Raw genomic sequence first — 12,768 nt, 5'->3', positions numbered from 1 at the left:
GATGTGTTTTTATGTGTGTCTGTTTGCCCATGTCCCATGGGAATAACTATGACGTTATCATAGCATAAAGTTAATTGTAAATACCTTCATTATGCATTTTGAATATAACTGTGTATTCCTCTTACAATAACGTTCTTACTACCTGTAGAACACTCGTGGCGTGAACAACTTGAATATGCATACAAATATTGAGTAAAGTGTATTTTTGATCAGTTTTACTCTAATTCAAGATCGAAGTGTCTTTAGACTGTAAACCCTCCCCGCTCGCACACAGAGATGAGGAGCGTGCGCTCTCAGACAAAGAGTAATAAAAACTGATTTCCCGCCTGTGACTTCCAACTCTCCGATTGGCCAAGCCGACAGGGAGAGGCGGGATGTCTCCCAGGTGATATATGTCGGCGCGCTCACTTCAACTCAGTTTTGCTTCTGAAACCTTCCTGAAAACTCTCTTCCTAAACTCCCTGGCTCTTCCTGTTCTTCGATGCTTCATCATGTGACTCCTCGTGCATCTGGACCTCGCCTTAGTGTGATGATCCATCGTTTCTCTTTTTGTTTTCTTCAAGTTTATTTTATCTTTTTCGAAGTCTCCTCTGTTCAGGTCTTCTCGCGAAGAAAATGAACAGTCAGACTGGCAAGCTTCACCTCCAAGGACATTCAAACACGCCGCGCTACCGCGCGCTGAACGAACTCGAACGCTCGGCATCCACATGACCGAGAGAGACACACGCCTGCTTCATCAGTCAACCGCAAAAGAGCTTTACCTGTGCAAGTAACCGTTTACCATTCTTTCGAGGTTTAAGATCTGTGATTCTTGTTGTCTCAAAAAGGTTCTGTCTGTGATGAATTTTGCCAAACCAGAAGATCTCTCATCTTCTTAATCTCTCTCTCTCTCTCTCTCTTCACAACTCTCTCTCTCCCTCTTACTCCTGTTTGTTATTCGTCTGTCTCGTTAGTTTTACTGTTTATCTGTTGTAAGGACTGGGCCAGGGTGAATCTGAATAACTAAATACCTTCGTGCTAAAATCCCAAAGCCTTTAGCCCCAAAAGGCCTGGAACTTGAAAAAACACACACAAACACACACACACACACACACACACACACACACACACACCTCCCCCACAGCTGACACCCACACTCAGGACAGAGCGTGGTTTCCTGTTACGAGACACTTGTATGACTGACTTGGAATTTGATGTTCAAAGAGAAAGAAACTTCTTTTCTTTAAAAGACATTTAACCCGATATATTCGATGTGTTTTTATGTGTGTCCATTTGCCCATGTCACATTGTAATGACTATAATTTGTCCGTAACTTAAAAGTGAATTATAAATACCCTAGGTGTATTTTTAATGTAAATGTTTACCTATAACAGTCGTGTTTGATATCGTAAAAATGCCCTTGACTTGACTCAGCCAGATATATGTATGAACACACCGTAAAAGGTATGATTATGTGCATAACACATCTCTGCAGTAGAAATGACCCTTCCTAACACAGGTCATAATTTAATTAGACAAGCAGTCTGACAAGACAAAGAGAAATAAAACCCAAAGTCCCGCCTGTAAACTTCCAACCCTCTAATTGGCCAAGCCAACAGGAAGAGGCTGGATTTCTCATAGTGTGATAAATGACGCTTCTCCCCTGCGCTCGCTCTCTTCCTCCCGTGTCATGATGTAACGTCTCGCCTCCGGGCGAGCTCTTCGCCTTTCTTTTATTTGTTTCTAGTTTAGTTGTGTTTTTCATTTGTAGATAAGTCTCTGTGTTTAATTCCAATCGACGATTGAAAAGGAAACCCCGTGACCGTGACATATCTCTTCAGCAAATCCATCTACCAGGGACCTTTAAACGAGCGCGCGCTCTCTTTGAAGGAGAAACACGCGCACGTGACCACGTGACGCGCCGGACCGAGAGACACACACGCTTCTTCAAAGCCATGGAAAGATGCAACGTTAACTCCGCGTGATTTCCCCGTAGAGATCTTTATTCCCTTTTTGTTAGTCAAAGTTTTGTTTTCCGTAGCCGACTCAGTTCACTTCCACGAAGTGAAACGAACTTAGCCGAACTATTTCCCTTTGGAAATGTTACAACAAAGACTGTAAACCTCCGTTCAACACGCGCGCCAAGCAGCCCACGTGACGCTTCCTCACACCCAAAGGACTCAGCTCACGCGGCCAGACAGGGCCGTACAGGAATGTTTCGGCACAGAGAGAAACCATAACATAAGTTGATTGCAAGTATAAATCTCTTTATAGAGCTTCTAAGAAGTTTTAAGATGATGTTCCGTGTTGTAATCGGAGAGGTGAATGTCTTCCTGCCAATGAAATTCTCCCAATTTCTCTGTTCTCTCTCTCCCCATCCCCTTTCCTCTCTCTCTTACTCGCTCACGCGTGTAAGTTATCAATTGTCCAAACTTTATGCATTTCTCGTTCATTGATGTCTTATTGTATCGTTCATTGTTGTCTATGTGTTTGTAAATACATATATCCCATGTAACCGTAGTAAATACATAAGTAGTCATGCCTCTATTAAATTAATTATATATTCATTAGATTGATGTGCTGTCTTTTTGCTCAATTTCAAGTCACTTAAGTGCCAGGTCTAAATGCTACAAGCTTTATGAATTACAGATACTTTAAAGAGTAACGTTAACGTTATGTGTTGATGGGCGGGAAACCCAATTCTTCTGGCCAGAGAATTGCGTTTCCTGACATCCTATAAAGTAAGATGATATTGTGGATCCCACAAATATTATCCTGACAATTGAGCTAATTCATTTTACCTGTGTGTGAAACATGGCCCGGGTAATTAACTGCAAGCAACTTGTGGTTAATTTCCGGGATTCACATGCACGCATGCAGGTAGAATGACCGATCCTCCCTTATCGGGAGATTTATTAACATGTAAGACAGATCTAATCCAAACATGTATGAATAATTATTAATTACCAATTATTAATTATGATATGCAAATTCCCCACGGATTAGATCCGCCCTGAATCCTTACATAAAGTGGTGGAGAATGCGGGCACACTTTAAACTTGTTTCTGAGCAAAAATCAGTTTTCAATCTATGTGTATATTGTTATTTAATATTGTTTATGTAATATTTAATATTACACGTGCGCATCGGAGTGAACGCTTGCGAACTCCCGATCTGATTTAACAAGCTGCTAAATGTTCAAACATCTTAGTCACTTTTAATCGCTAAAAGTAAACTGCAGTTCATAGTATTAAATTTGTCCCACAAAAGACGAAGAAACCTCTTTTGAACGACGACATTTTTAATGTTAAACTCCCCTGTCCGAACGATGTTCTTCTGTCAGGGTGAAGACAAGATTTAGTGAATCGATGCTCTTTCACTATTCTTAAAAAGGCCTTATTTTATAATCGTTACATTAACGATAAACTCCGGGTTAAAACATTGACGTAGCTACTCAATTGTAAAAACCTAAAGCATATTTAATCATAGGTGCTATTTGATATATGTTATGGGAGTCGAAAAACAGATGAATAATTCCTGTTTTCTCTCGCACAACGCAGCGACGAATCCTGCTAGATGTGCTTGTAAAACATAGCACCGAAAAAAAAAAAAAAAATCCAACACTGAAAACATTTTTAAATCATAAAATGCTATTTGATAAATGTTATTTGGATCCGAAAAACAGATGCCTAATTCCTGTTGTCCACAATTTACGTGTAGTGCAGCGAAGAAATCCTGCCACGCACTTGTGTGAAATATAGCATAGAAAAATCCAAAACTGAAAACATTTTTAATCAATGCCATTTGATAAATGTTATTTGTAGTTGAAAAACAGATGAATAATTCCTGTTTCCTTTTGCACGACGCAGCGAAGAAAACCTGCCAATGTGTTTAAAATAAGTATAGCACCGGAAAGAAATCCGTCGAGATTTAAATGAGACAGTGCATGTCCCCCGAGACAATCGAAAGCGGGCTGGTTGCCATACTACTGCCAAACGCTAGGGTGCGCCCTTGAGTGTTTTCCAGTATCAGATTGCCTCCACGCCCTCCATGAGCGCAATAGCGCCATCGTGTGGACACTAGCGGTAAAGCGTCTTTTCTTCAATTTTCTCTTCCCACAACTTCAAAGTTTACCAGTGAGATTTTGAACTCGTGTGTCTAACTTTCAATGCATGGCAATTTACAGCCTCGTTCACTAACATGATTTTCCCTGCCTTGACTGTGTGCACTTGTTTTGGATTTTGGTTCAAACCACATTTGAACTTAAAAATTCAAAACTATGTCTTAGCAGTTTCTGATGACCGCTCTGTGTTGAAATGGCTTTCTCCCAGTTGATCTTATGTTGGATACTACCACTGACACCTCACTGTGGTCGTGATCATCAAATATAAGGCCAACCCTTAATTTCCTACACTTATTCAAATTTGGTTTGAAACAAACAGATTTCAAGGTTAATTTGAATTAAGTCTCATTGCCCGTTGGGAATTGTTTTATGGCTTTTTCTATATTTCCCTTTTCAAATTATTTTTAATAATTCTGATTTGATTTTATTACAACTGTCTCCTTGCTGTTCTAGAAGTTACTTAACATCTATGTATACGCTTGATTTGAATCGTATTTAAACCAGTTTGAATGCAATTTAAATCAAGTTCTCTGTCAGCCAGCTTGACCACTAAGAGGAAGTGGCCCAAACCCCTTTGTGGCCCAAACGCGCCACTACAGCCTGCTTCCTCCTGTGCTCTTCCTGCGGCTCTAAAACTCTCCTCCGAAGGGAGACTAGGTTATTCTGATAATTAACATTGTCATAATTCCCTTTGTTTTTACCATAATTTTAGTAAAGCCGTTGCCTTTGATTTTTCTAAAAAAAAAAAAAAGACACTCAATTTGATTTAGATAAAAGAGCTTTAATTCACGTTGAGGTTCAATTGTTCTTCATCCTGTTTTGTGTTCGTAGGTAGAAATCTCTCTCGGGCTGTGGCGATTTGACAGTCAGCTCTGCTCGAGGTCCGGCGGGCTGGTTCGTCTGATCTGCGTCACCAGCACTGACTGAGCACGGGTCTCGGACTTTCCTGTATCTTTCCCTTCGTGCGGCCCGCAACACGACATTACCAATGCGGCACCGCCGGTTGTGTTCCAGGTCAAGTTGCTTGCGAGGGCGCACCTAGGTACAGATGCACCAAAAGGCCCGGGACACTGCTGTCAAGTGTTTGGGGCGACAGAAGGACCAGCCACGATACTGACTTCGAGCGGAATGACCTCATTTCACCCCAGGCAAACTAGAAAAAGGTATTAAACCCATCCACTTAGTATTGGCCACAGAATCTATGAATTCCCCCGGTCATTGAAGCGTGTGGCTCCCTTCTCCTCTCCGAGCCACAAACCGCAGGCTTAGGCCTCTTCCCTTGTAACACTTCCTGTGTACTATTGACGCCATTTCATTACAGAACTTTCCATCTTTAATGGTTGCATGTTACTTCAAACTTTGCTATCTTGCCACTGCTCTTTTCTGTTGTGCTCTGTTCCTTTCAGTTCACCTAGAAGACAGAACCTATCTGAGACCACAAGGAACGCTGAATAATAGTTTGACAAACCAAGCCGTTAGCATAGACAGGTGACCCCTAAGCTACCGCCCTGTTAAATTTTATTCAGGCCCATACCGACCCACCTAAATTGTCCCACCGAATGATTTAACTGTCTGCATCAGTTAACCAAAATTTTCATACACGAAATAGCCGGTATTATAGCTCGTTAGACATAGACGAACTTGCATTGGTCTCTCTGTGTGTGTTGTTCCTCTCGCCCACAGTGAAGCCAGTATGTTCCGGTCCTACAGTCCCACAACCCGCTGGGACAACATGGAGACATGGCTGAGATTCATGACACCTCCATTCCTGCCCAAGGTCGCCAGTGACAGAGCCCGAGCAAAGAGCAGCTGGACGCAGACGTGGACACGCTAATGTCGCACCAACCCAGCCAAAGCTCCCACGACAAAGACTGGGCCAAACACGTCAAAACCTCGCTTTCCAGCTCACCGCGCAAGCACGCCTCCACAAAGGAGCCGCATCGCCCTGGAGCACAAGGTTGCAACGCCGAGGATGACAACGACCCCGAGCTACAAAAGGAAGTGGAAAGACTTCAAACTGCCCTGGCTACATCGACACAGACCGAAGCGAATAGTCAGAGAAAAGAACCAGAGAGGAACTCGACGAGAAACTCCGACAAAGTGAAGCCTCTTGCAAAGAGCAGAGACCGAACTGAAAGAGACTCGAAAGCGCACGGCCTGCGAAAAACTCAAAAGAGGCCCGTGCGACCATCCACAAGCCCGTTCAACAGAGACAAGATCTCGAACACGAACTTGGCACCGATCACACAGAGTTGCCACACTCTTATAGACTGCAGCATGACCTGAAAAGGGGAAACACACACCACAAGTTTCCCCTGACCGGTCCGCACATTTCAGCCAACGCACAAGAGCTGAAAAGGGGGGTGAAAAAGCCCGCCTTCCACACATCTCTGACAATCTACAGGACATTGATTTTTCACCTGCAGTCTCCAACCGGTGAACACACGTCACAGACACCCAGCAGCACAGACCTAGAAGAACCTGTGCTACCACCACCGGCTCCGAACGAGTTTGCTGTGGAACTTACAACGAACCTGTGACTGAGGACACAAGTTTCAAGAAACTTTCCCTCCAAAACCCGTTAGCCACCATAGTTCTTCTGCCCCCACGCAATGCCCACTCAACGATGCGTGAAGGTCCCCTCAGTAAGAATTCCTAAAGCCCCAAATTCCTGAACTGCAAAACCAGAAGACACACTGCACGAACACCGTGCAAGACTCAGCTAAAAGGTCCTTGATCAACATCGGACATAAAACTTTTAAAAGTAGATGAAAGTGTGCTCAAAGAGTTGCAAGACTCTGCGTCTGTAAAATTAGAATTTTACTGATTTAAAGGAATCTTAGACGGACATGTAAGCCTCAACGGCCGACAGACTATGCACGACTCTTTTGAAACAAACGGTTTCTAGATGTTGAGTAAATCGGCACCGCTAAACATTAGGTTCCGTGACAGTGAAGAGTTACATAGAACACCAGCCCCAAATAGGGTATACGTCACCTTGACGCCAGAGTGTAGTAAAATCACCTGAGTTCTAAACTACCGTTAACCCACGGGCGTGCACTTGATCATCGCGATCCAACTAAAACAAAACGTGCAATACGTGTTTCGATCGCTGGCTTGTCTAAATGCCGATAAAACAATAGCTGGAATTGACATCTCTACTTCAAGTAAAAGAGCCTTAGATTCTCAACTGGTATCAGTAACTTCAGCATTAAAGCGTAAGTCTGTGTGAAAAGGGTATCATCTCAGCAGCTTGTAATCTGTACCGATATCCATTCCGCTTTGGTTAAAAGGAAATCCAAATCGCGGTATGACTAAAACCTGTTTCTGACAAAGAAAACTCAGAACAGGGTTATCTATGTAGACCCGGGTGATGCTCCCCTTTCTACGATGTAAAGGCCCTCAGAGAAAAAAAAAAGAAAAATAAATTTGTTGCTAGATTGATTAATTCACCTAAATTTTGGCTGCATCTACAAGCAGAAAGCTACTAAGCGATCAAACCAAGTCACGTGCTGAAAAATCAGCATTTATGCACGAGAAGGGACGTAACTACATGCGCTTAGACAAGCGTTGACTTGCAGCAATTCCATTTCCTTACTTTGTAAACAAATAGAATAAGTCATGTAAAGTAAAGAGCAAAGTTGCATTAGTACAATTAGCAAATGCCAAAACACATCTGCAGTTTACTAAATGGAACATCAAGTTCTTGAAAAACAAAGTATAGGCGCCTCCTGTTAACCCGTTAAAACGTGTGTGATTCATGTAAAATGTACAGACATTCTTCAAGTACTGTTGAATTGTTCTGACATGCTCTGGTTCCCATGACAACAACTTGCCACAGGAAGTGTTAACTCGTAATGTCACTTTTGTAAACAAACCAGCATGGGTGGCTAAGCTAAATCTAGCCTAGCATCCAGCTAACTTAGGCTAAGCTAACCTAGCTACCGCACAGCATAGGCTAAGCGAAATAACTTCCACAGTTAGCAGCTAGCATAATTTACTTGAACCCTTAATCACCGCCTGTGTTCCACAGGGCAAAGTATTCTAGAATACTTTCCTCAACACCAGTTAGGGTTTCTAATTATCCACTTTCCGTGTTTGCAATTCTTATTAGCTGAAGTTCATCTTCACTGGTTTAGGAATACTCCTTGCTAACCGTTGAAGACTAACTTCGCAGATCCCCTGTTAATTAAACTTAAGTTTAACTACATGTAAACTGCGTAACTAACTACAGAAGAATTTGTATAACCATAGGAAGTTTCATCTGCATGTTGACTAAACCTTTGGAGGGACACACACGATGTGGTTTTGAACATGCAACCGCTACAACCCACTATAAAGTGTTGATCAAAGCAAATCCAAAGTTTAGTCACTAATGCCACTGATTATTCTCGACTTCAGATCATTCCTGTGTTTGATCATTTTATTGCATTTTGCTTTAATTTTTATTTTATTTTCCTCATTAATTATTTCATTCCTTTGACCTTGATAATAATAGCAAGCAGCTATTCCCTGGTCTATTAGGTCATCTATATGATTTAATTTTTTTTTTTTGCCTCTCTTGTCCGAGTGTGGTTCCATCTCCTATAGGGCCCAGAAAGGAAACAGACCCCCTTATTTGTTATTTTGGCTTAATTTCAACCAGTGCACTCGTTTTGTGACCCTTCAACACCACTACTAGAGTCCTGAGGATTGACAATAAGCAGAATTTAAATAAGAAAGCTGTCCTTTTCCCTATTATCGTTCACTTCGTCGAACCATCTCTAAGTCCAGAGAAATAATTTAGTCATAAGAACCACCTTACGTCATTTATTTCATCTCGGCTATGTCCTTTCCAGGAAATACCATCGGAACCACACAAAACTTAGCCTAACAGTCACAGCTAAGATAAGGACACAAGAGACACTTAGCTTTATGCTAAATGCTTAACGAACCTATTAAGCAGTAGTTCTGAACTTTTAGGGCCACGCATTAATCACTCACAACAAGTGTGCCAGAATGCCACAGAGCCCCTGCCTAACCGCTCATCAGTCACGACACCAGCCCAGACGCCAAGACTTCTGTAAAGCCTAATCAAAAAGGGGGTGGCACGAAAACTCTACCCAACCACCACCAGAGACATTGATTTGAGCCTTGAAGGCCTGCTAGACACTAGCTCGAACACCACGCTAAGGTCAGCCCAACTCTCTGAAAGACTCAGTGCTACAGCTGAGCATCAAAACGAACTCTCAAGTCCCAAACATGTGAGCTGAACGTGCAATCCTACAGCCAAAACAACACTTGGCTCAAAACAGGTAGCTTCCGTTCACCCAGTGTACCGATCACGTACCCACTTCTGATTGGCCAAGTTCTGTTAAATCGCTTTGAGCCTTTAATAGACCCTAAACAACTGAATGTCTGAGCTCAAGTTCAAAAACCCCTCCCCCTCCAGTCACACAGGTCAAGAGAACCTAACTGGCAGGTCACAGAGGTCACAAGAACTCCCTCAGCCAGCCATAAAGGCACAGCCTCAGCACCAAATGGAGATGTGAACTTGCTACCCTGCACCTTTCAGCTCACCAAAGACTGTGACTAACCAAATGAACTTTGAGACAACCACCTCTCTACCCCTCCAACCACCCACGACCGCCGTCTGCACCCACCGACAACCGGTGCCTTCAGCCAACCTGCGTCGACAAGCACATGCTGCGTGCACTAAACAACATTCAGCGTTCTGCACCTGATGCCATCACCGCGCCACAGCTTGTGATGCCACAGTGCAAAAGGGGGGTAATGCCAATGTATGCCGCTGCACGCCGCAGCACCAGAGACACTTGCAAGACACCGAAGCAAGTGGCATACCGGCGAAATTTTTCCTCCCTTTCTCTCTTTCTCTCTCCCTTTCACTTTTACCAGGATGCTGCTGTGCCTCCAGCCAACCAGAGGGCAACCGCACTCGGACATCTCACCAGGTCTGGCACCAGGACTCCTTTTCTGCCGGACCCGCACTCAGAAAGTGAATGTGCCGACTGATCCTTACAACGCCTATAGAACACACTACCCCAGCGTAACAACACAATACAGCTGGGTAGGTGCCGATGGACAAAGGACTCCCGCACTCACGCTGAGACCGTGGTTGAACACATGCTCAAGCAACTTGAGAAAATGACTGTCACGAGCACTCACAACAGAGTGCATCCCTGCAGACCATCGACAAGACACTAAAGGGAACTGTGGTAACTTTAAACACTCACAGCGTTGAACCCCATGCACTCCAACACTCACTCCATGAAACAGCTGTTTACTGTCTTCCAGAATGACTTTGCCCAAACTCAGCTGGTAACAGCCCTGATGACAAACCTGCTGCAGGGGGTGAACTCCTCCATCGACAGCCTCGCCAGGGGTAGAATTCCACCGCACCTGATACCCTTAAGCCTCGTGAAAACCGTGCTGGCGTCCGCCATCACCACGCCAACTGACTCTTTACAAATACACCTTTCCTACTCTCTGGGTAGTGCCATCCCTCTCTGCGTCGACTACAAGCAGAGAAGGGGGGGGGGCTTTCTCTCGAACTTGCCCATCATAGAGTCAAGCCGAATCTACCGGCTCAAGAACATTGTCAAGGTCAGATTTTGAAAAATAACATTCACATCAAGATCCACACGCCGGACGGGGTTGACTGCAACGACAGCAACACAAAGCCGTCCTAAGCTCCGAACCCGTACGTGTGCACATTGACCAAAGAAATTCACTATCTCTGCCCTAACAAGCCTTTCCTCAGAGACAACACTGACGGAATCTGCGGGCTGCAGATCAGCGACACCCGCTGCCCTGCCGAAGCCAAGCTACGCACTCAAGGCATCAAGACCCAAGCAGAGAGTGTAAGTGACAGGCGGCTCGCTAACACTCCTGTGCGCACAGCTGCACTCACTTACGACCAGAATGACACCGACACCTGTGTCACCTCGCTCCACTAGAGCCTGTGAATCCAAGCACCGGAAAGTGCCATCCTTCACCTTGACGACCTGGCATGATACCATCTTCCATGCAAAGAGTACAAATTAAAACTGGAAATCCCATCCTTCTCCAGGTACCACACTTTCACCCTAACTCCAGAACGGGAGTTGTGGTTTGCGAAAGGGGGGGTGATCCCAGCTAATTGACATTGCTCCTATCGACACAGCTCTCCAAGCTGTGTCTCTACTACCCATTCTGACTACCTCACCTGTTGTCCAAGCCTGGACCGCAGCCGACACTGCACGGTGTACCTCTATGGTAGTCAGACACACCCTGACACTGGGCGTGACCTTCATCCTATACAGGAGACTCAACGAGATACAAACATCTTCAGCCAAGCTCACGAAAGGTTTCGGACGAAACCCGCAAAAAGGGGGTGCCAAGTCAGAGACCAGACCAGAGGCAGCTTCGAACCTCATAGAGCTGAATCCTCAGCCCTAATAACCACCTGCTGCATGAGTCATGATTCACCTGCCATCCGTCCATTGTGATGATTGTTGTCCGATTAAGTCCACACAGGGACTTCATCAGACAAAAAGGGGGACTGTAAGGACTGGGCCAGGGTGAATCTGAATAACTAAATACCTTCGTGCTAAAATCCCAAAGCCTTTAGCCCCAAAAGGCCTGGAACTTGAAAAAACACACACAAACACACACACACACACACACACACACACACACACACACCTCCCCCACAGCTGACACCCACACTCAGGACAGAGCGTGGTTTCCTGTTACGAGACACTTGTATGACTGACTTGGAATTTGATGTTCAAAGAGAAAGAAACTTCTTTTCTTTAAAAGACATTTAACCCGATATATTCGATGTGTTTTTATGTGTGTCCATTTGCCCATGTCACATTGTAATGACTATAATTTGTCCGTAACTTAAAAGTGAATTATAAATACCCTAGGTGTATTTTTAATGTAAATGTTTACCTATAACAGTCGTGTTTGATATCGTAAAAATGCCCTTGACTTGACTCAGCCAGATATATGTATGAACACACCGTAAAAGGTATGATTATGTGCATAACACATCTCTGCAGTAGAAATGACCCTTCCTAACACAGGTCATAATTTAATTAGACAAGCAGTCTGACAAGACAAAGAGAAATAAAACCCAAAGTCCCGCCTGTAAACTTCCAACCCTCTAATTGGCCAAGCCAACAGGAAGAGGCTGGATTTCTCATAGTGTGATAAATGACGCTTCTCCCCTGCGCTCGCTCTCTTCCTCCCGTGTCATGATGTAACGTCTCGCCTCCGGGCGAGCTCTTCGCCTTTCTTTTATTTGTTTCTAGTTTAGTTGTGTTTTTCATTTGTAGATAAGTCTCTGTGTTTAATTCCAATCGACGATTGAAAAGGAAACCCCGTGACCGTGACATATCTCTTCAGCAAATCCATCTACCAGGGACCTTTAAACGAGCGCGCGCTCTCTTTGAAGGAGAAACACGCGCACGTGACCACGTGACGCGCCGGACCGAGAGACACACACGCTTCTTCAAAGCCATGGAAAGATGCAACGTTAACTCCGCGTGATTTCCCCGTAGAGATCTTTATTCCCTTTTTGTTAGTCAAAGTTTTGTTTTCCGTAGCCGACTCAGTTCACTTCCACGAAGTGAAACGAACTTAGCCGAACTATTTCCCTTTGGAAATGTTACAACAAAGAC

This window comes from Rhinichthys klamathensis, unplaced genomic scaffold, assembly GCF_029890125.1.
Source record: "Rhinichthys klamathensis goyatoka isolate OS25496 unplaced genomic scaffold, OSU_Roscu_1.1 h1tg000465l_1, whole genome shotgun sequence".
Classification (NCBI taxonomy): domain Eukaryota; kingdom Metazoa; phylum Chordata; class Actinopteri; order Cypriniformes; family Leuciscidae; genus Rhinichthys; species Rhinichthys klamathensis.
This window is presented reverse-complemented; position numbering follows the sequence as displayed.